The sequence below is a fragment of the Coccinella septempunctata genome, chromosome 8, assembly GCF_907165205.1.
Source record: "Coccinella septempunctata chromosome 8, icCocSept1.1, whole genome shotgun sequence".
Classification (NCBI taxonomy): domain Eukaryota; kingdom Metazoa; phylum Arthropoda; class Insecta; order Coleoptera; family Coccinellidae; genus Coccinella; species Coccinella septempunctata.
Genome location: NC_058196.1, coordinates 26,755,257 through 26,781,177, shown reverse-complemented (window position 1 = coordinate 26,781,177; position 25,921 = coordinate 26,755,257). Strand labels below are relative to the sequence as shown.

The window sequence follows — 25,921 nt, the reverse complement described above, 5'->3', positions numbered from 1 at the left end:
ATTATCGATTGAGAACAAATTGACGTCAATCAAGCGTTGATTCCCCGATCAAGCTTTGTGAAACCCGGGGTTAGTCTAACCATAGACAAAGAGAATGGATTGAAAGAGACGTCTATGTCCACAGAAAAGAGAGAGTTTCGTTGCTTTCTCTTATGAGGTTATTGCTCAGTCGATTTATCTATGTCTATGAGTCTGACAGACTGCGATATAGACGTAAACGTCAGATTGACGGCAGTGATAGCTACCGATCACGAAGAAGTGTAGAGTTTTTGGCCTCAGTATTTATAAATTTCATTTTTTCTTCAGTTTTATGAGGCGAATAGGCGGGAAAGGTAGATCTATCGAAGAGGTTGATCTCCTGGGCTCACTTGTAATGACAAATATTACACTGCTCGACAATTTCAACTAATTTGTCAAGGAATACATATTCTTAGAGTCACCGATAGAATGGCAATTTTTTTCGAGGAGATATTTCACTTGAGGGTTATGAATGAAGAATACGTTCAAAAAATTACCAAACAGCGAGAAACAAAATTGTAAATTGGACAAAATCAATAAGAAATAATCGAAAAAACCTAAAACTGTCAGATAGATTCTTACCAACTTCAATAAATTTTGCCACGCACTATGGTACCATGAATTTGACACATTTTAAATCGACAGATCAAAAATTGTCAGTGGCATACTCACAACAATTTCCATCGAAAAATTATGAAAATCAATGATAAATCCTAAGCCATAAAAGGTCTAAAATCTATGTCGAATTCAAAGTTATACGTTATATCTCACAATTTCAAATCACAATTACATTATCTTTTCATGTCTGTTCTAGATATTAATAGAACTATTTTAATATTTTTTATTTGTTTTTTTTTGAATCCCTATCCTAGCTAGGGGATGATAGGAAATCTTTCCCTGATGATTATGCTCACTCTTACCTCCCTGTCATGAAATCTGTCACACATATTCACGATCCTGTTGACCGTTGGTCTCTTTCATATCTCCCGCCGCCAGCTACTTCTTCCGCCGTTCATTGCACGCCGGATCAGCCTCCGGCAACGCCACCCCCTAGCCCCCCTCGCGATATCCCTCAAAAACCCCCACGCCAACGTCAGTTCACTACGGTTAATCTGAAAGAGATGAATTAATCCAAACTTCCCATGTCAGCCGAACCGTTCGGATAATTTATCGCTAACAGGGAAAACGAAATTTTGGCAGGGTTTTATCTAAATTTAAAATCTGTGTCGACGGCGGCGCCCCGAACGTCGGGGGGCGGCAACGGGGTCTCCCTAATTAGCCGGATGGCGTTTCATTGTAATTAAAAAGTTCGGTTCGCCGTTTCGTAGACGTCAAAACATGTTATTGACTTCTGGGTTAGCGGAATGCTAATCTGGGGGGTTTCCTGTGGGGGAATCCGTTTTTCCACCCCCGTTTTATAATATTCACTTATGCATCAGTACACATTTTCACCGAGGGATGCATTCACGGTCAAGAATTTCATAGTAAAGTTTATTCATTGATTTTTTTTATATGTATTTGTATATATTTTTTATATTTTGTTTATTTTACAGTCTTATCTTGTATTTTTTCGCTTATACAATTCAGACACGTTGTTCAATCATTTAACACTTTATATTCACTGGCCCCCATATGCCACCCATCGATCTGTCATGCTATAATAACCCCTGAAACATTATTATAGCTTACAGTCAAAACGGCGAGGAATTTAAATATTTCTTTTAATATCTTTTGTTATCGATATTGCGTTGAAGCTTCCAACAAGCTCTCCTAAAATCTTTGTTCCTATAGAATCATCGACTAAAATCTCGATCCCTGGCGTATTATAATATACCGCGAACACGTTAGCGCAGAGGAAATAGGAGAGCAGGTATTCATCAGCGTCCATATCGGCAATGACGGCCCTAATGCGAGTCAAATTGAACGTGAGACGTCGACGATCCTCCGGACTTTTCATCGGTCGGGAAAGCCGAAAGAAATCTGGAAATGAAAGCTTTACGAGCCGCACTGACAGCTTTAGGAGCTATCGCATCGGTCTGAAAGCGTCGATCGAGCGCCCCCACGTGTAGACGCAGGATGTATTAATGTTGCTGCTACGTTATTTCGTTTCGTGTTACATCGCCAGTGATCGAAAGGCTCGAGGATGTAACGTGCGATCGCGGATTTATTCATGGGATGTGTAGGAATCTGGCTGGGGCCCTACAGAGCTTTTCGATCTAGATGGCGAACTGTCTGAGCTCTACTTATTTGTTTCTCAATTTGAAAGTTTCGATAACTTTGGGTTTGAAGTTTCGTAATCATCTCGATATTTAGCTCACTCTTTATACACAGGTGGAGTAGCAAAGCTTCGGATACACTATACAGGGTGTATTTGAAGGTGAGGCTTTTTTCAACAGAAGGTATAACTGGTCAACATGGTCAAAAATCACCTATATCTACAAAACTTTCAAAATGACAAAGTTGAAAAAAAAATTGAAAATAATTACTGAAATAGATCCTTATAGGACCGTAGACCGTTTGTTAGCTGAATTTTTATCGTGAAGCAATGGGAAAAAACTTATCCCCTGATTCGACCATGTGGTATCGTTTAGGATATTGGCTCGTTCGATATTTACGTGGTAATGAAAATGGAAACTTAGGTTTGCCGAATTGTTCGCATTATTTTTACACGGTTTTATGAAATGGCTCATTTCGATACCAACTGACAGAAGAGACACAGGTGTACCAAATAGAATAATACTTCAAAATCTCACCAATAAAATTCGTTTGAATTATTCGAGAATTTTTTCACAATGAGCATCACAATCTTCTTGTTCGAATATTCCAACAATCGTCGTAAAAGTGGGATGAAATGGGGAAACATCTTAGCATTTTTTCAACATAACTAACATGAGCACTTTCAAGAAACTGCCTCGATTTTCTACATTTTTTTTTTCACCCTAAATTGCACGATACAACAATTATTATTCTCTCAAAAGTGACCTGATGCATCTAATCCGATGAACTTGGTACTGAACCATTTATTGTCCAGCCATATGTTTTGTTTCGTTTTTGTGATGTCGCAGTCACCTTCTACAGTCCCGTACTTGAAATTCAATGAAATTTTGTCGAACTTCTAAGGGTTGTATCTCAGCCATCTTGGATATTTCATATAGACAATTTTTGGTTAAACGACTTATTTTGAAGAGTTCTACCTCCTGTCAAAAAAAAAGCCTCACCTTTGAAAACACTCTGTATACTATACAGGGTTGGTATATTTTCTTCATCATCATCAACCGATGTTATTTCTTTATCCCGATAAGATCTTTGTGTCTATTTTTCAATCGGACAAAATATTTTGACAATAAATACAAATAGATTCTACGATAGTTTCAAGAAAAAAAAATTAATTAAACTCGATAAATAAAAATAAAACCTTCAGCTCCGAAATGAAATTCACACTCCGCGTTCATCATGCAAGGACCCTCCTACAGGCCACGAATGATTTACGCGCTCTCTAAACGATTCGTACAAGTGTATTTATATTCGGGATCAGGTAGGAAATCTGGAATAAATTTACGAACAACAAATCACTTTATTTATAAACACCTTGCCCCAAAAACCGCGCACCGTACAGTCCGGCCGATACGAACAAGAAAATGTGCCCGACGACTTCCTTTGCGCGATCAAAGACGAAAAATTAGCCGAGGCTTCAAACGCGCTCCTGTCCCTGATTTTTATGATGGATCCTCAGATGTTCGGAACTAATGGACCGGCCGTAAATTGTCGCTATAATTTTTCAGTGTCGTTGCAGCCCAGAAAATCGTAACATATGTATGTAGAACGTTGGCAGGATAAGGATGGTTTAGTTCACAATTTTTGCAAGAAAAGTTATATAATTTGATCGATGGCATTAGATATAAAAAGTGATTAAAATTGAGGGACAATTTTGAAAACTTCGGTATGTCACTGACTTTTTTCTAGTGTTTTCGTAGAAATATGTATGATGTATGCAGGGAGTTTTTGACAGTAAATCTTGAGGTCAAAAGAAACACTTTTTCCTATACCATATAAAAAGATATAGCCATTTTGAATTATCCCACCATTCCAGCACTGGAAACCTGACACTGAAGTTTTTCCAACATTTATTTTACAATTTAAACCCAGCATTAACTACATAACAACTCCTCCAAGGTCTCTACCAGGTCCTCGTACTCAACATCTCACAGGCGACATCATAGCCACAAAAATGGCAAATTCACCGTTAGATACGCAATCCGAAAAGGTCCACATAACACGCATAACATAAAAGCTGGACGGAATCCCTTAATTGATGCAACAAGCTCTCAATGTCACCATGGGAACGTCATTAGGTAAAGTTATCGAAAACCTATTAGGACATTAAGTGGGTTATTAAAGGCATAGTCCGGGCCGATGGACCGTAACTCTGTGCTCGATCTGTCAGTTGCCATAACCTCAAAGGCTTGCTAGTGCCGTTAATTGAATTTCCTAATTATATTCGCGCCGTGAGAATGTAATAGAAGTGCAAGAAACCGCCAAGAATGCTCTTAGATGGCGAAACGGGAATGTCAGAATTCTTTTCGGGGGAAACAAGAATCAACAAAAGTTTCTGACTTTAAAATTATCTTGAGAGAATGATTCTTATGAATGCTATTGTTGAGGTACAATCCCAGTACAGCAGCAGAGATTTTTAGATGTCTATTCATGGAAATAAGGCGCCTAGGGATTTAAAAAAGTCAACAACTCCTATTTCAATTTTTCTTATTATTGTAACTTTTATTTTATCTTTTATTTTTATTTACTAACAAAATCGATGTCAATGTTTTTCACTACAAAACTAACCCAATCTATCTGTATCAGTATCTGTACCCTGTACTCCCAAATAAGGACCTCATATGTCAATAAGAAATTGACTTGTCAATGAAAATCGCCATAAATCAGTTTGGTCGGTCCACCGAGCTATCCGTTTATAAATAATCCAATGAGTCCAGGTTCAAGAAGTAACAAGAAATCGACAATACGAAATTATAAACCCGGCAGAGGCCGATATCAATAAAACATGAACGTTTTATTGACTCCGTCGGTAATAAAGAAATTTACAATGACAAATTCAATGTGCCGGGCGGTGATAAATAAGCAAATGGATGAGATACGCGCCGCAGTTCGCAATGATATTGTTGCAGTTGAGATGTTTAATTGAGTCAGTCTCGTTGTGTATAAATCAGTACTTAACGATGCAATAAGAGTTTGACAGAGTGCCCTCAATATTCCCGATGAATCTCTTCATTATGGCGGTCGGTCATTCGGGGAATGAGTCATGTGCTAATTGATTGAGTGTACATTGGTCATATCCATTAATACCAATGTAATTAGATGGGGAATAGTGGCGATCATCGCTAATCATGTAAAAGCCTTGGTAAATTCACACCTTACAGAATTTCAAATAAAAATTACTATAAATATTATAAAATGATTACTGATAGTGAACACAAAGATATGAAAGCGCTGAAGGGCCACACAAAAAAAAATCCAAATGTATAATTCCGACTTGCTAAGTCAGAATTCTGAGTTACAAGTCGGAATTCTGAGACACAAGTCGGAATTCTGACTTAGCAAGTCGGAATTCTGAGATACTAGTCGGAATTCTGAGTTACAAGTCGGAATTCTGAGATACAAGTCAGAATTCTGAGATGCAAGACAGTAGTGGGGCTAGAATTGGTCGAATGACATTTGCTTTGTTGCATTCGATTGTTGCCGAATCATGTGAGCAAAATGCTCTCTGTAGAGCAGATTTCTCTCATTTAAGGCATGTATTGGCACATTTGGACCCTTAACCTACGCCTACCCTATCTCTTTTCTTTCAATAGTTTTAACAGACGTTATTGATTCTGACAAGCTCACAGAGCTTCTGAGGGGTTCGTCGTTACCTACGGGGAATCAGGATAATATGATTATATATCTGTAGCATCCATATATGCTCGTAGGGTGACAATAAGTCGATCGCTTCTTCGTGTTTTGACACGATTTCCGAAGGCCTCTCACGAGCACTTTATAGGGATTACTAAGGACTAACGGCCAGTTTCATAATCAAACTTAAAGCCCCTTCATTTTCAAAGCTTTTCTTCAACCCTACCGAAACTGACACTAAACGAAACTTAAAGTGACTCTGAACTTGATTATGAAACTGGATGTAGAAATTTCGATAAAGTGTTCGAATCACTAAGCACTGGGAAAGGTTTTGAAAAGTTTCCAGGAGCATAATTCTTGGGAGTACAAAAATACTCCAAGTGCTTTCACAAGCACTGAGCACGAAGCTTTGGGACAGCTCAGCTATGGTGCAACCGAAGAGAAAAATAGAATATCATTTCATTCATCCGAAATTCCTCCAAGAAGCCAAAAACACATTCACGGATCAAATGAAAAAAAAACAAAAGTCATAAGACCTATTTTAGCCATCCTCCTGCCTTGCATCTCAAAATTCCGACTTACAAGTCGGAATTCCGACTTGTGTCTCAGAATTCCGACTTGTATCTCAGAATTCCGACTTGTATCTCAGAATTCCGACTTGTATCTCAGAATTCCGACTTGTATCTCAGAATTCCGACTTGTATCTCAGAATTCCGACTTGTATCTCAGAATTCCGACTTGTATCTCAGAATTCCGATTTGTATCTCAGAATTCAGACTTGTATCTCAGAATTCCGACTTGCAAGTCAGAATTCTGACATGTATCCCAGAATTCCGACATTTGGAATTATTTTTTTTTGTGTGGCACTTCAGCGCTTTCGTACAAAGAGAAGGTTTGACTGGATAAATACTTCAACCACTCTTATTTTAAATTCAGCATTCGAATAGATTGCTCTGTTTGAAAAAACTTGTTGAATATGGAGATGAAAAAGTGAAAACTTAATGAATTCAATTTTAAACCAGAAAATAACATCGACGCTACTACACATCGATGTTTCATCCCTAGCCACAACTCGTACTTTCTCCCGGATCCTCAGCATCCCTCTGTGCCAACACACCTGCGACATTCGAAAGTTCGGAATTCTTCCATACAACGCACCCGCTCGAACCCTCAAGCGCGACCAATTCTTCCTCCGTAACACGTGACAACTTTTCCAAACGGTCACGGTCGGGCACTTTCCTAGATGCGATCGGGGAATAAACACAATCGCCTCCGATAGATCCTTACGCCTCCCGGAACGGGGTGAGTGGAGAAGCGCAGGGGACGCATGAGCACTGGCGTCGGGACGCTTAACACAAGTGCCGGATTACCGCCGACGCTCCAGCATCCCCATTCGCCGCCAGTCACGCGACACAGCCGCCGCTCGCCGTCCATCTTAAAAACGGGAACCGTCCGCGCTAATCAACGACGCGTGCAGATCAGCGCCATCTAGCGGTGCGAGAGTGGAAGATTCGTACTGTCGCGATTTGGACCGTTCGCGGCGTATAAAAAGGCCGCAGCGTCCGTTCGGCTTTTTACCGCGATCGCAATTTGTCATTCAGGCCGCGTTCGATACAAATCGATGACTGGGCAAAAACTGGTCTCCTCCGAGGCATTATAGAGATGTCAGGCGATCGTCTGAGGCGGCGATAGAGCGTGCAAGTTCAACTGGTATCCGACACAGTTGCGGTCGCTTCGCCAACGCTTCTCATTGTTCGGTACTAACGCTGGGGGAATTTATAATCGCGACAATGTCAATTAGGCCGCGGACGAGGCACTAAACGCCGTTTTTTTGGGGGGACCGCGAGTTATGCGGCATCCTTTCGCGGCCGGTCTTCGCTGGACGATTCATGAGGGATTGTGGGGGTCTCACGTGGTACCGTTTGTTTTGGGTTCGATAGGGGTAAGATGTTAAGGCGCAAGAGAAAACCGAACTCGATTGATCTTGTGTTTCGGCTGTCCTGAGAGACCTCGCAGGATTAAGAACGTTGGAGAAGGTGAGTGCTCTGTAGGATTTACACGAAAAATAGGCAAGGTAGTTGTCGTGTTGATTAGATCCTTCAGCAAAGCATAAGTAAATAAAAAATGCGATAAAATTGAAAATATAAAAATCCGAAGAAACACAACCAAAATTCTGTACTGATGTCACAAGAAAATCGCTCTTCAGACATGCAATTTCATTTCCAAAATTTTCTTGGGATAAATATCCAGAAATATACTGGCATTGTTGCATATAATGTTTCCAACCAACAAATGAATATAATTCGAAAAATATAAATTATAGAAACACCGAAAAATCGAAGAAACACAAAGAAAAAACAACAGGTTGAAATGTTCAAAGATTCGTCGTAGATACGCCCCCTCCATCATTTCACATCAATATTTTGTTGAAAACAATGCCTTCTGGGAATTCCATTTTTCAGAAAATAATGTCATATGTATTTGTGATAAAAAACCAGTAATTCTTTTAAGATATTTTTATTGACTGTTTATGTTTATTATTTTATTTTTAAAATATTTAATCAACTCCAAATATATCGAGGAATTGAGTAAAGAACCCCTTTATTTTTCTCCAGACGTTTTACCGTTTTTCCTAGGATTTAAAAGAGTATAACTATCACAAAATGACGAGCAATTACTCGAAGAATAGACTATATGAGAGCATGGCGCGATAATTATAGTTAATACCGGATTATTATGTCTGAATTTTACAACAACAATTTAACATTTTATTAATAGCCCCCTCGGTCTGTAATCAGCAATTGTGAATTTGCCGCATATTAACGTTATATGTTACAACAATTAATTTCACAGTCAGATGATTTTATGAGGTAATGATTGAATTGATAAGTCGAGAACGTGTTCTAGTTTCAAATGGGATTTTTCGTGTACGGTGCACTTGAAATGGGTTCTATTTCAGATATACATATGTAGAATTTATGACGTTCTAAAAATTCCATACTGACTATTTGTTAGCTCATCTCATTAAAAAAGATTTACTACATCGATCAAATTTAATTTATCACACAATATATTTCATGATACATAGACACATGTACGATAATGCGTCCAATTATATAATCAACCTGTAATTTCGATGTCAAAACAAGTGATCCATTATGTCTAAAATAATTATACCTGATTCGAGATCTCAAATTTTCAAATCCTTATTTTAATATGTAATTTTCAGACTTTTTACTTTACAATAAATTATTAACTTAATTTTTTCGAATTAGCTAATAAAAAAAATTGGAACTGATAAATTTTTTTATGTAAAACCATTGTTTATTAAACTTCGATTTAATAACTCAATGATAAACTGGAAAACTATTCGAAGATAAGAAGCAAATTTTTTCGGAAAAAAATGGCAATTTTCAAATGTGCCCTTTTTGAATAAAATATTTAATATTTTGTTGTTTTGGGCACATTATTGATGAATTCATCTAAATCAGTACTTGGGTCTGCAATTTCAGCAAAAAAAATTTTTATTTTTTTAATTTTTTATATTTTTCCATTTTCAAAATTGATTCAGCGTAGAAATCATAACTTCCCGTGGTCAGGAAAATTATTGTATCTCCTCTGTCGAGTTTTCCGGGCAAATTTCAACGGAAAATGACACTCTGTTGTCTGTCAGCGCTAGTGTCATCTCACCCCCTTTTTCCATGTTCGCGGCTTGTTGGGGATGTGACAAAATTTTAATTAAATCAATTTCGAACTCGCCGCGTCGCTTTCGGAGCATAAATCTCTGTGAATCCTGTGTCCGCTTATTCTAATTAAATATTCCGGACTGATAAATTGTCGTCCATTGTCTGATACGTTACGGAACGTGGATAGATTTTTATTTGCACCTCCCGCGATGTTATATGATGCAATGTTTACCGAATATAATACGGCTAATAATGAATCTATATGTTTATGTTGTTCTGCCGGTGTTCTACAGTGAAAAACAAAGGCGGATTTAGACACATACACTTCCGCTTAGGAACTATTACTCACAAAAAATTTTATGATTTATTCTTGGGGCTACACTTGAAGAAAATACATGGTGAATCTTTAACTCGTACAAATCTTTTTACAGTAGATTCTTGAGGTGAAAACAAACGCTTTTTTCCTTTACCATTTTTTTCGAATCGGCTCCGTTTAAAAGATACAGGCTGTTGAAAAACCATAAAAAATGTTATTTATATTTATATCTCACAAACGGTTTTATCGAATGAAATGAATTTCGGAAAATAGGTTTTCATTTATTCGATGAATCTTTTTCGAAAACAAGATATCACCCACATCTTCCAGTTTTCTCATTATGACCATTACGTACCATAAAAATACAAAAATTCAGGGAACCCAACTCTTGAAACTAAGTGGGACGTCATCTTATGAATATTTGAACGTATTGCAAAATAAAAGTGTTCTTCATATTTTCTCGTATAATGCGCCGTTTTCGAGTAATTTGATATGCAAAAATAAAATATCTGATATTGGCTGAATGCAACTCTGTTTAAAAGATCCACAGATGTGTAGTGTCAGATTCAGCTAGTTATTATGCAATAAATTCATAAATCATTGTACGATAAATTTCAGTGATATTTCGGATTATTGAAAGATTTTATATCCGTAATAGAAAGTGAACAAAATTTACGAGGCAAACTGTAAACGATGTAGGTGGTTTTATACATGGGGAATTCATTCGTAGGTTTCTAAAGTACTATGGTATTCATCGTAAACTGCTGATTAATTATTTCATTAGACAAATTAATTGCAAGCCACAGTCTTGTAGTAAATCATGGTTTTCATTCTCCATCTAATCAACCTATTCTTTTTGTTGAATCGTGAAAACACATCGTCTTTGTAGACCTATAAGCACCAATTAAGAGAACAATTTATGATTCTTAAACCTTTTTATTGCAGGTAAGACATCGAACAAGTAGACGAATTGTAGCAAGTGTTGAAAAGTCGCTGTAAGTAAATCATTTTATTTTAGTCATAGAACTGAAATCTGCTTCTTGTTTCCAAACGTCTTTTTATAAAAATTCGAGGGGTCATCTTGCATCAAGTCAAAATTATTCCCGAAAATGTTTTCAATACATAAAATCCATTCGGAAATCAAAATGAAATCATCTCGAAGATTCAAAACATTTTCTGTGAAATGTCATGCTGCCAAGTCAACTCCTATTAAATAAACTTAAGATTTTTAACTTCTTTCAAACAATTCAACTGATGCCTTTTCATAACGCACCAAGGTTACGTCTCTTGTGATTCCTAAAGAAGGAAATTTCCCCTGTAGGAGAAAGCGTAATGATAATAGACCAAAATTTGTAAGGGGCGACCTGTCACCCTAAAAAGATTGTCCCCCCGCTTCTGGATCATCCGAGGTAGGTTGTAAAACGTTTAAGATCTTCTTGTTCCTCACTTTCGCCAACGGACCCGTCTAAACAAAGGAAACCAGGGTTGTACCCACCCCAAAATTCCTACCGAACTTCCTATGCAGTCATTATCGTTACCGTTGAATAAACTACACCCAATTAATTCGATCTGATTACAGGCCTGATATTCATCTGCTATCAAATAACACATGTAAGAGATATTTCGCGAAAGATTAAGTGGCATTAAATTCTCTCTTCTTCCTTCGCATTGTTAATTGAAATTATAAAACAATTCATTAAAAATGTGCAGCTGTTCAATGACCACCTCGGGCAGCAATTTGGAATCTCGACCTTCAACTGTTCTTTAATTAATTAATGGAAATTATTAACAATATTTCTACTCTTTCTTCACGAGTATTTTACGACGGGATGCTCACAAAATGTCTATGAAGGATTTGAATGTCAGTGACATCTGATACGAACTAAATTAGGAAATCTTTCTTAAAAAAAACTAAGGATAAACAATCAGAGACTAAACATTAATTCATTTTGTAACCGGATGAATAAGGAAGATATTTTTCGAATAATTTAAAATACTTGCTCACGTTTCTATTTCATTAAAATAAAGATCAGATATTTGTTTATTATTATATAATTCAATATATTTCACCAGTAACATGGTGAAGTGGAAACTTCTGACCAGAAGTGGAACTTTCTGGAGAACTATTCTTGGCCTAGAGCCACCCCTGCAACTGCTCGAATGAAAGCATAAAAAGATGAAGCAAAGAGGCCACATTAAAATGCCCCCGCTTATCTGGAGCCTTCGCACTTTGGAAGTGAAAGTTGAAAAAGTACACTTTGAAAATTTTTGATTTATGGCGTCGGGGACGCGCAGCTCTTGAAGTATGAATAAATGACTACGTAGAATCTTTGCAATTCTCGGGGTTCCCTTTTGGAAATTTACATAATGTGACGTTTAACTGCATAACTATGGGTGTCATAATGTGGGTGTCAAGACTTTTGAATGATGGATATTTATCTGCTACCTTTCTGGGATTTTGGGATACCTATACCTTGATTTTGTTGTTTTTGTCTCCGCCTGGTCGTCTTTGACATTGTCGGGAAGGTATTCAAGTCATTTCGTTTATGGAAATGTTTCTTTTTGTGCCGATGGCTTCTTGAAATTATGAATAAAATTTTTATTGCGGGAAACAAGAGCAGTTTATTCTTTCGATAAATCAAGCTTTGAATGAAGGTATAACGCTTTTTTTTATTGTCCCTCAAGAATTAGAGAAATTAGTTAATTTAACTGGGCCAACAGTTTCACATCTGAATTCTAGAATCAACGCTCGATTGATGAATCCATATCAATTTATTTTCAACCGATTATTCGATTCAAAGAGTCACCCTGTATAGTGGTGAATATTTTCTACAAAAATCATTATGGAATCTGAAATTGTCAATTGTGATTTATGGATTTTGGTCTAGATTTTCGATATCTATAACGTGAGAATGAGTGGTCAGATTTTTAAGAAATTTTTTGGGCTTGTTGACTTCCATTAACCCTCCAAAATGGCAGATGCAATTTCAAAATAATCAGGACAATCCTCAGAATATTGAGATTTTCTATATTTTCTGGATCAGTTGGAAAACTTTTGTTTTCAGTATTGCAAAAAAGGTATTTTTGTCTATCAAATTCAATTTTTCGAATTTCCTGCACCATCTGGAAGGGCTATTGGAAGTAACTAAAAACGAGCCCACAACTTTTCATTACAATCGGACTACTCGTTCCCAAGTTATGGATATCGAAAATTTAAGCCCAAATCTCATAATCACCCTGTCTCTCCGAATCTAATGGCCTTTGGGTACAAAAGAGGCAACTTTTCTTGAAGGCCTAAATGACCCTCATTCACCATTAGGCTATGGCTAACCGCTCGTGAAACACCCTATGTACAGGTGAAGCTTTTTTCGACAAAAGGTAGAACTCATCAAAGTAATCGTTCAACCAAAAATTGTCTATATAAAAAAAAATATCCTAGATGGCTGAGATAGAACCCCTAGAAGATCGACAAAATTTCATTGAATTTCAAGTACGGGACTATATGGAAGGTGAATCCAGCATCGCAAAACCGAAACAAAACATAAACATATGCCTGGGCAATGAATGGTTCAGTACCAAGTTCATCGGATTAGATGTATCAGGTCACTTTTGAGAGAATCATAATTGTTGTATCGTGCAATTTAGGGTAAAAAAATATGTAGAAAAACGAGTCAGTTTCTTGAAAGTGCTTATGTTAGTTATGTTGAAATAGTGCTATGATGTTTCCCCATTTCATCCCATTTTTACGACGTTTGTTGGAATATTGGAACAAGAAGATTGTGATGCCCATTGTGAAAAAAATCGTTAATAATTTAGACGAGTTTTATTGCTGAGATTTTGAAGTGATATTCTTTGTTTTTCACACTTTTCGTTTCCATTTTCATTACAACGTAAATATCGAACGTGCCAATATCCTGAACGAAACCACATGGTCGAATCAGGAGAGAAAGTTTTTCCCACTGCTTCGCGTAATTCAGCTAAAAAACGGTCTAAGATCGTATGAGGATCTATTTCACTTTTTTTTTCAACTTTGTCATTTTGAAAGTTTTGTTTAGGTGATTTTTGGTGAAACGCTTCATTTTGACCAGTTCTACCTTCTGTTGAAAAAAATCCTCACCATCAAATACACCCTGTATTTGTGTTCGAGATGAAAGCAAATAAAAATCCGTATATCGCGCACAATACACTCAGTTCAGTTCTCCTCAATCGAGGAAACTCCAAGACGTTCATCCCGACCGAACTAAATTAACTTTCCGCTCCACCAATCACGTATTTCTTGGTTCCACAGCCTCCTCGGATGTTCTCAGGCAAGGCGGCGAACAAGGGTCGGCGGGAAATTCACTCCAGGCATTTCCATGGAGCCTCGGAAAGCTGAACCCGTTATCACTCGGTACGCCCTAGCGAGTACGTGTCCTTTATAATACATTACCGATACCTGCTGAAGTGTAAAGAAAGATGTATTTTCCCCGTTTAGGGAGAACTCAAAAGAACAGCCGCTGCGCCCGCGCCAAGACGTCTCGGGGGTGTAGGGTCGAAGCTTTCCTGTATTCACCAGCTCGTGAAAAGATATCCATATCTGTGGAATTTCGAGCTTTGGAACGCGTTACGAGAAAAGCGGCAGGTTGAATGGGAATGGTTTCATCTGGATGGGACAGGAATTTCTGAATCGTCGTGGATATGTTAGAAGATACGTGACCGAAAGACGTGGAAGTGGTCGCCCAAGATCTACCACTCCTACACAAGATCGGTTGCTGACTATGTCGTTAATCTATATTCTCAATGACTTTTGGAAGGATTCCACTATCTCAAGATCATATTCGACTTCAAATAGAATGGGTCACTGAGCACTTTGATTGGAACGATCAATGGAAGTCAGTGGTTGATATTCGAAGAGGTCTTGCTTTAATTTTCTTTGTTTCAGACTATTTGAATAAGAAATTCTAATTTCAATTTTAATTCTTCAAGCGAAACCATAAAGACCATTTCAATTTTCGGAACATTCCTTCCCAACTATTCATTTGTTTAAAATTGTATTTTAATATTTTTAATTCTTGTCGTCTCCATCTTTTCTTCCTCGAAATCATCGCACAAGCCACCGAATCTAGGTCTATATTCCAGCCATTGAAACACTGCTGCTCCCTAACCCCCGATTCATCAAAATAAACCCCGGCGAGAATCCCCCCATTAACCGACGCTGCGTAGCTGAATCAAAGCCTCCCAGCCCACCCCCAAGCCGTCTCGTTTGGGGTGAGCCTTCCCCCGTCCGAATATACACTGCGACATAACTCCCATTGTGTCGCAGGGGTTCGGAGGGAAAGTGAGCCATCCGCCTTCTTGGAGAAGACGAAATTCCTGGCTCTCCCAAGTGCCTTTCCTAATTTCCCCCCTTCCCTCGCTCTCTTTGTTTTCCACTAAAACGACAACTATTTATAACCGAGTATAAATTTACCGCAATTACCGCATTGAACGCAACGTCGACTGTTTATCTTTCAATTATTGCGTCGGGCTGTTTCGATGTGGGCTTGCTGGACCTGAAAATTGGGGGATTACGCATCGAGAGATTCAATTGCTGGGTGCTAGAGTCAACTGAAGCCATGCATCGTCGAAAAAAACGTTCAGTTATTGAATAAAAATAATGAAATATACTGATTCATAAAGGTTTAGAGGATTTTATACCACGGCACTTTCACGCCAGCCGTAAAAACAAAGAGATAGCATCACTTTACTTTTTTAATTCCAGCAGGTATCGAATTGTAATCAATGACAAGACTTTTCTAAAATTCTTTTCATGTGAAAATTTATTGAAAAACTCATTTTACCTCGGAAAGTTGATAACATGATTGTATATTTCTTCTTCAATGAGAAAATTAAAAAAAAATTTTTTCCGTTTGACGAATAAAAAAATTTATGACTTTCCGAGATGAGGAACTGATTGAATTGAATAACAATATAAACTCCATATAAATCAGTAGTTTCTTGCCTAAGATATTCCTTTTCTCTTTTTCAACTGACCACTAAACGGTATAGACCCTCCTTAAGGATGTTCAGAAATTTTGAGACAGTTTCAGAAGCTTCCATATTATTTCGCCAATTTTCCAAATATGGAAAAACTGAATGCTTAGTCACATTCTCGCAAAATAAATTTTCAGATTTAAAATCAAAGTTGATTGTTAGAACGTGAAACAATAACTGATCCAAAATTCTCTGAAAAGCAAACGAAAAAATGTTACCCGAAACTGAAAAAGGCATCACACAAAGAGTACCCCAAACATTTGATTTTCCATCAATGAGCGTTTGATGAACTAGAATCGGCTTCATTTTTGTATGAGTCATAAAATCATGCCGATTGTCGTTGCTGTCAAAAATCACCCCTTCGCGAATTATACCGCGACCTGATGATGTCCCGCTTCATTTGCGTTTCGCACTTTGGGGGGTTGCGTTTTTAAATCGTCATTTTTACGCCCGCAAACTGCGCCAATGCGGTAAATCGGCGATGCATACGGAGGCGAGGTTTGCATATAACGCACCGGGAATAACTAAATCAAATCGGGAAGAATCAATGGCCCAATGGACGAATATGACAATGGCTTTTGTCAGGTCGGGGTTCGTCCGTAAATCAAAATCGACTCTTTTGTTATATCGTTTTGGCTGCGAACGCGAATGAGCGCGCGTTGCAGGGCCGGCTTACTCTATTTCGTACGAAAATAGACCAGAATATTTAACGCCACAATCAAGAGAATAAATTATTGTCCAATTTGGTTCTAATTCGATATTTGCATATCCAAGTTAAAATATATCTCACGAAGCGTGATAAATACCCTCGAAAATGTTTCAAAAACCATTGAAAATTAATAAAATACTAAAATATGGCTGAATTTTCAATTTCTTTTTTTTATTGAGACTTTTTACAGCTTAAAAATCTTTTTCTGAATTTTTTATGATTTTTATTGATTTATTGGATTATTCAGTTCAATATTACTATTATATTTGCATTGTAAAATTATTAATCGACCTCATTAGTATAAACCGGTGGATCGATGAAAGAATTGAGAAAATGTTTCAATTTTTTGTCTTTCAATAAAACCATTTAATTGTTTTTGAACTGTTATAACACCTTTATGAGCAGTAATACATGAAAATATTATATTGCCTTGTCTATTATATAAATTATTAACCATCATTTTCAAGTTATGGGCTATTAAAAAAAATATATTTTTAATTGTTATCTAGAATTTCAAATATATAGCATAAATTATCAAAAATTTTCGAATGCGTAACTTAAAGATGAATTAAGTATTTTTAATTTTCTTATTTTCATGAATTTTTGCTGAATTTGAATGAACGTTCGAATCCAGTTCTTTGTGCACTTAAATTTTCTCGATTATAATTGTGCTATAGCTTAATAAAAATGAATTTGTTAAACTCATGAATATTTTTAAATTTATATTGAGTTTAAATTTATTTTTCCATATTTTTTTTATCTGCTCACTTACCGATATTCATTTATTGAAAATCGACATAGAAACTCCCTACACGCCCAAAATTCATTGCACCCTCGCTCATTCGATAGCCGAATCACGTCAATAAACCCCGTCAAAACCCGATATACCCCCGCGCCTCCCCCGGGACGTCCGTCCGTCAGCGCCCGTTCGTTAGCGGAAGTTACACGCAGATATTTTAACGCTTTACGCCGCCCGGGCGCCGTCCGCGACCCGTTTCGCCCACCGACACAGATAGGAAAATGCATCTGCTCCATCCGTCCGAAATAATATAACGCGCTGATTTATGGCCTTTCGATAATTTTATAAAGCGATTATTTTATTAAACAATACAATCGAACAAAACGCCGGCCTGATTTATGGGCGTCGGGAATCGGAAAGGGTCGAGGGGGGCCGAGGGGGCGCAGACCGATCGGCGTGAAGCGCCGAGGCCATAAATCGCGATGATTTCAATCGAGTGTGCATCTATGAACATTCCGTGCGGAAGTGCGCGAGATGTTCCATTATTTTATTGATAGAATTTCACGGGGATGTTGGCCGGGGCAGCTGCGGACTTTCCGACTACGTCGGGGGGGTTTTAGGGGCGTTTTGTTCGTTTTACAAGGGAAACCGAGTAATGGCAACTGTGAAAGGCCGAAAGAAGGTAGAACAGTGGATAAGGTTTCGACAATTTTTTGAGGCCTATACTCAGCAACATTCATTTATATCAGAAATAAAAATTCATAAAGAAGTTGAAATTCAGTGATAAAAAAAAAATCAAAAATAAATACATATTTTTCGTTATTTTTTATTGATGTTTTAGCGTTGTAGCATAACAAATAAATACAACAGAAATGAATTAAAAAATAAACTAAAAATAAAAAAAAATATTTCGAGTTCAAAATGAGGGTTTTTTTTCAAATACATCGTATAAATGAATAGTAACGATAAAATGAAAAATATAGGCAACTGAACAGCCATTTGTAATTTCTTTCTTATAAAACAGAAAACAAAAATAGCAGTGAGCATTCTATGGCAGAGAGAAAAAAAATAAAACTTTTTGTTGATTCTACTACAATATCAAAAATTAATTTTTTAACGGTATATTATAAATAAAGAACAAATTTCCTGTGAAACTAATTTAAGGGGAGGCTTCTTCTATCCTTGCAATTATAGTCAGTTTTCTGGAAAGAAATTGAACATTCTTTTCATGTACCATCTTCAGGGGGCTGCATTCAAACGGGGCCAACTAAAAAAAATAATAGGAAATACTCATACTATTTTTTGAGACGGTATAATACCTTGAATTTTCACGCAACTGTTATTCATTTACACCCCGTATAAGTTACAGTTAAATCTTTACATTGATTCCATTGAATCAGAAGGACGTTACTTTATTTTTAAAGATTTAACTTTTTTTTATTCTGCAACGAATTTTGTTTTTTATTTTATTTTTCTGAATATAATTTCTCAGTTTCAACTCGTAATTTTTTTTCCTTGGAATATATTTCGAGTTTCAGTTACGATTAATTAGAATAAATTTTCTATTTTCAGTGGAACTGACAACCACCCAACAATTTTGACTGATCCAGGTGTTATAACAATATTTCTTCCCAAAAATTATTTTTTTTCGAACACCCATTCATTAGACCCAAAAAACATATAATTTTAGATAGATTACGTCCCAATTTTTCCTCCCCCTTTCTTTCTATTTGATATTATTACATGGAATCGCATCAATAGGTCCAAGCCAGATTTTTGTCGCAAAAACGCGCGTAACCAGAAACCCCGAGCGTGATCCATCATAAACGCGACGTCGGACGGTAACTTTTTGGCTCGACACGACCCAGTTCCACCCCGATTCGAACGTGACATCGTGCCGGGGGCGCAAAAAACCACCCCGACTTGGAACAAACACAATAAAAGACGCGAGAGAGAGTCGGGGGGGACCGACACTGGTGAAAAGTATAGTGGCCGCGCCACAAATCATACTGTATAAAACGCTACGGGGCTGCAATATATCTATACGAAAACTGTAAACTGGATGTATAAATAGAGGAGCTTTGTGTTTTCGAACGCTGTATTATATCCACAAGTTGGCGAAATTCCGTGGGAGGGGATGAAATTGGGGATGAGTAATGGATTCGGAGATGCCGCGATCATTCGTACACGCTGGCCGACTTAAAAAAGCGCCCGAAGCGAAATACAAGCTAACGTGGCGCTGAAAACGCCATTGTTATTCGAGTTCAGATCGTTCATCTTTCGTGACAGAATCTGAGGGATTTTTCCATGAAGGTGCAGGATTCAAAGGTTCAAAAAATATGGTTTTCAGTAGCAAAGGATGTTCTCAATGTTCCAGACCTAAACATCAAATTAGCTGAGCTTTTCCATTACTCATTCCCACATCGTAGACCAAATTAAAACCTAAATATTGTAGGCTGATTACTTACTTTCACATACTCTTTACAGAACTTTATCTTGTCGCTTCTTTCGGTGAACTAATTGTGAACTATAAATGATAAAAATAAATTTACACCTGAAACTGTGTTTATGGCTTGTCCTCTACTCGAAACAATCATGTGATAAATAAATAAATAAATAAATAAATAAATAAATAAATAAATAAATAGATAAATAAATAAACTTATGAAAAAAATGTGATATTTCAGTAAATATTTAGATTTCTCATATTAGAAAAATTGAAAAAAATCCTGAAGAGTATTTTACGAGTACCTCTTCGAACGCTCATTTCATGAAGATATATAATCCGATCACATGACGTAAGTTCAACAGACCGTTCAGACAATAAAAATTAATCGATCTAATCCGGAAGCTGATGAAAGCAATTTCACCCAGTTTTCGAGCCTACACGTAGTTATTCTTCACTATAAGAGATCTCTCACTGTTATATTTCGAGAAAATTGACGATAATTCCTCATTAAAGAAACATTTTCGATCCCCATTATCGGTATGGAAACTGTAATTTACAATGTATCGAGATAGTTACTGCTGCTCATCTTGGGTGTTCTAATTCAGGATGTGTAATAAAATTTGCTATCAGCATGTTTTAACAGTATAATGTGTTATTACGGGAAGGTTACCACAAAATTAACGCGTCAGTACTTTGGAACGGGAATTGATTATAGTCGGTCGTTTTCGTATTAATCTAAAAAGTACGATAATGGTTTCACCAAAACATATACTCTCTTTCAATGTGGATTGTCCGAATTTATCAGAATTATCACTCAATAATAGTTCTAAGCTGTGGTGATTACACTTAATTGAAAGACAACTCGTTTCACTGAAATGGCTCTTGGTTTATATACAGGGCCCAATCGTAAAAAATGGTACAGGAAAAAAGTGTTTCTTTTGGCCTCAAGTATCTACTATTAAAACAATTGTACGAGCCAAATACTCACGCTGTATATACCTACAATGAAACCACTGTCGAAAACGCTGTTATTTGATCGGATGCTTTAGTTCTACGAAGAAACATTCTCTTCGTAGCCAAATTTCATTAGCTACGAACCCTCCACTAAGGTCCACTCAGTAAAGGGTAGAGTGAGAAGCTTTAAGAAAGGCTGCAATCTTAAGATCTTTTGTGCCCCCTCATCAGAGCTGTTTTTGACGCTATGTAGCAAGCCATGGTTCAAGGAAACAACCTCCTCGTCCAAATAATTTTTTGCGTTAGCTTTCAAGGACGAGACATTCCATCACCAGATCATCTGGAGTCTCTCCTAATCCCAGAATCTGCAACCATTTTCTTTAGGTGCTTCCTGAGACAGCAATGCCTAGCAAGGAATCCAGCAAGGAAGTTAGGGTGAAGCTAGGAGTCAGGTAATGCGTTATGTAAAGGAATAATTACTTGTTGAGATGCTATTGATGGAAAGGGGTCCAGTGTTCTATGTCTGTGCATTTGCAGACTAGAACTTCGTTCTCTCGCTGCTATCTTCTACTTCGTTTTCCAGTGATTTTTTCTGTTTCATTTTGAGTTATTCTCAGTCAGTTTTTCTCCTTCTGTTTCTCTTCCAGGTTTTCTCTCAACCTGGTTCTTGGTCTCTTGATTCTGCGTTTTTCGTTTTCATCATAGTTTACACTTTCTCTCATACCACTGTTTTCATGGCTTTCCATTCGTTCTGTTATGCCAGTTCTGTTATGTGTTCTTTGATTGTTGTGTTTCCTGTCATCTCTCTGATTTATTTGTTTCTTGTGTACCACTCTGCGTCTAGGGCTCCTCTAAGAGTCTTGTTCAGTATTGTTTCCAATTTTTGAGCTGATTCGTATTCATTATTAAAATTTCACTTCCGTATGTCATGGTCGGTCTAATGATTGCTTTGTAAAGTCTCACTTTCAATTCTGGGTCCAATTTGCTCTTTCGGTTAATAAGGGGATAGAGATATCCTTTGATACTACTCGCTATTTTTGCTGTTTCCTCTATGTGTTCTTTCATATTCAAGCTTTCATCCATTGTTATTCCTAGATATTTGTCTTCATTTAGCCATTCTATTTCTTTGTCATTAATTTCTATCTTAATCTTTGGATTATGTTCTTTGATTTTATATTGTAACAGTATGCTTTGACTTTTGCTCTAATTTATTTTTATTTTCCATTTCATGTACCATTTGGTCAGTTTGTCAATGTTTTCGGTTTTTCCTCAGGCTAGGACTGCCGTATCGTCTGTATGGAGACCTAATGTGACCTCTTGATTTCTTGGTATGTCGCTTGTGAAAACGTTGTATAGTATGGGTCCCAGTAAGGATCCCTGTGGTACTCCTGATGGAAAGGGGGCATAAGACGAGGTATTAGTAGTGGAAAGGCTTGCATGGATATGGTATTATGTATTAGCATAGAATTCGCACATTCTTCAAAAGAAAAAGTTGGAAGAATGCACTTGTACGTTCTTTAAGAAACTGCCGCTGTACTTATCTAGTCGTGTAGGGGATGAAGCTAACTTTAGAGGCTTCTACACACCGAACAAAGGATTACAAACGAAAGCCCATCAATGTATAGGTATTGGAGCGTAGTATAAGATCAAAAAACTTTGGTATTCTGCCTGTGTACTATTGCAAACTCTATGCCTCTCAATGAGTCTATTACCGACTTTGTTTTAACCATAAGTAGAGGTAAAACGGTTGATCTATAAATTTCCCTAATCAATCTACCCTGAGATGAGACTTGCAAGTTCTATCCTCGCTGTTTTAATTTTTTTATGGATCTCACAGCGAGACTGCTCAGTTTCCATCGTTTTCTGAGACAGCGAACGGTATTGCGAAATTTGTTTACCCACGCGGTGCAATTTGGCTAAAAGCCGACGTCATAAACCGAGCCAGATTAGCGCAGCACTCTTCCTCGAAACCCCGACGAATTTCCGCCTCACTTACGGCGTTAAAATCGTCCGTACGATTTTTATTTTTCCTGATACGGAGGTCCATTGGATGTGACGTCTATCCCGCTCTTCATTTCTCGCATTTTCCATCGCCATAAATCAAGGGACAGGAGACAGGCCAGTAGAGAGCACTCCGTTGCCATGGAAGCCGTGGCATCCCGTCAGCGGCTGAGCGGGATCGGGGGGGACGCGCGGGGGCGCGGGGGGAGCGCGGATGATCAGAACCAGGGATTTAATCCCTGTCGGGAATGTCTACGCGGGAGCAGAAACGAGGAAAGTTAATAAGAATTTGGGGGGATTAAAAATAATCCTGCTGTTTTGCAATAATACCGAAACGGTGATATCGCCCTGGGCGTGTGGGGATTTCGGATAAACTTCGGAGCGGCGCAGAATTTGGGGCTACACGAGTTGGAGAAGATCCAATTGAGACTATCGGAATTTTTTGCAAAGGACAAAAATTTACTTTTTGATTTGGCCGATACTTGATTAAAATCAATAATGGAACTTACAAAACAGATTAAACGACTTCTACAAAATGAGTTTTTTAACCAATTTACCTCCACCCACCTGAAGATGCTATTGTGATAGCGAAACACGTGTAGTGGCAAAAAATAGATAAGAGCCAGTTTCAAAATGATCATGGACAAAATTACTGATCTTATTTATGTATTGACGGTTGGTAATGTATTCAGATTAAGATCTATTATTAAGTGATTTTTTCCCAGTCGAAAATAGAATTCAACAAGAAATTTCATAAAAATTATAATAATTATACATATAAATATAAATATCAGGTTGAGGAACAAGAAATCCATTATTTTTTAGGTAGATTTCTGCAAAAAAAAAGAATCTATCGAGATGTTGAAACTGGAAGTCAACAAATAGAAAATTGGACACATTTCTTACATATGAGATACATTTGAGGCAAACAACTAAAGATGTGATTGGTTTGGAAAATAGGCAGGACTCACATTCGTTATACAGGGTGAATCTTTGACTCGTACAAATCTTTAAACAGTAGATTTTTGAGGTCGAAGGAAACACTTTTTTCCTATAACATTTTTCCGATTCAGCTCTGATAAGAAGATATAGCATATAGCCATTTTACGTTTTCATAATGAGCAAAATGCAACCCCTGAAAAAAATAACTACCTCCAGAATAACTAGCTGAATCTGTGACACCTGTGGACCTTTTAAAAACAATTGCATTCGTTCAAAGTACCAAAATTTTTCGAATTTCACAGATATTTTTTATTTTTGAATTAGTCGAAAACGGAGCATTATACGACAAAACATGAAGAATACTTTTATTTTACAAAACAAAAAGATATTCATTCGACAGCGTCCAACATAGTTTCAAGGGTTGGGTTCTTTGAATTTTTGGTATTTTCATGGTAGGTAATGGTCATAACGAGAAAACTGGAAGACTTAGGTGATATATTGTGTTCGAAAAAGATTCATCAAATGAATGAAGAATTATATTCCGAAATTATTTTCATTCGATAAATCCGTTTGTGAGACTAAAAATAACAATTTTTCATGGTTTTTCAACAGCCTGTATCTTTTGAACCGAGCCGTTTCGAAAAGAATGGGAAAGGAAAAAAGTGTTTCTTTTTACCTCAAGAATCTACTGTTAAAATATTTGTACGAATCAAGACTCACCCTGAAATATCGAGCAAACTTTTTTTAATACACTCAGAATAAAGAAACCTTTTCTGAGAAATTTGTGCACAGGCGTGGCCTGAAATAACTTCCAAGAAAAATACACCAGTGGTTCATATGATCCCTATACAAGTCTATATCCAAAAATAGATTGGTTGGATAGATCGTGCTGAACTCGACATTTGACATTCCAAAATTCTCCTGTAATCCCATACCGGTACACACACGCAACTGTTTCTAGGTGTCAAATTCGGGGGCCATCCAGGGCTAGATTCTTGTTACTAACAATCATAAATAAGGTTGTGACTTGATGGTTTTACAGTTTGTGCTTAGCGAAAGCCGCACTGGTCTAAACGAGACTTGTCGCTTGAAATTTATGTTGATTGCAGCAAGGGAGTAGAACGCATTCGTCAACTGTTCGAATCAAAACCAAAACAAACGTAGAGTTCTTCGGATTTTATGACTGGAAGTATTTTTGTTTATGTGAGATTGCGTGGGAAGAATTTAAGGGAAATATTGTCGATATGCGGAATGAACAAGACCCAAATAATGCAATAAAACCTATAATGTACAACCAACAGTTGCTGCAGTGAAAACTCAACAGAAAAGTAGACTTTATAAGGTGAGTCTTTGACTCGTATATTTTAACAGTAGATTCTTGAGGTCAGAAGAAACACTTTCTACACTCGATCTACAATCTACGAAGAGGAATGTGCCCAAACGGTAGTTTTGCGAGAAGGGTGGACATGCACAAGAATTGCAGAAAGGTTTGGAGTTTCCCATACAAGTGTGTCCAGAATGTTCCAGCGATTCAGGGAGACAGGTATGAATGTCCGAAGACCACGGGTAACAACTGCCATTCAAGAACGTTACTTGAGAGTTTCTTCGTTGAGACAACGGTTTGCAACCGCTCGCCTCCAAATTCAGCGTGAGCAAACTCATGAGGTGCAAATTAGCACTCAGACAATAAGAAATCGCCTCAGAGAATATAATTTAAGGCCTCATGTCGCGGCAAGAGGCCCAGCTCTTACCCCAGCCCATCGAAGGGCGCGTTTGGATTTTGCGAGAGAGCATATCCATAGGGAAGAGGCCGATTGGGAAAGAGTTCTCTTCACAGATGAGTCTAGGTTCTGCCTCTACCATTGTGATCGACGTTCCCTTGTATACAGACGTCCACATGAAAGATATGCTCAGTGCAATTTCCTGAATACTACTGGTTTCGGGGGAGGATGGATTATGGTGGAATATCTTTGACTGCTCGCACAGACTTAGTGGTCATTGATAATGGAGCTATGAATGCTGATAAGTATATAAGGAACATTCTTGAAGAGCATATAGTGCCATTTGCCCCAGACATTGGTGAAAATTTCATTTTTATGGACGATATTGCCAGACCCAATAGAAGGCTGAGAAGTTTAGAAAATCATCCAGCTACTCTTAATGACTTAGGAATCCAACTCGGAGAAAT

The 25,921-nt window shown here is 37.5% G+C and overlaps 1 protein-coding gene across 2 annotated transcripts in view; it reads left to right on the top strand.

Moving 5' to 3' along the window:
- The window catches only part of LOC123319057 (homeotic protein antennapedia-like), a 224,563-nt gene that overhangs the window by 124,258 nt on the left and 74,384 nt on the right, over positions 1-25,921 (top strand). Inside the window, exon 1 of one of the 2 annotated variants that reach the window (XM_044905905.1) lies at positions 7,718-7,961. The exons of the other annotated variant lie outside the window; for it this stretch is intronic. The gene's annotated coding sequence lies outside the window, so the exon portion shown is untranslated. Of the gene's footprint in view, positions 1-7,717; positions 7,962-25,921 lie in introns of those variants that run through there. 2 annotated transcript variants of the gene reach the window in all.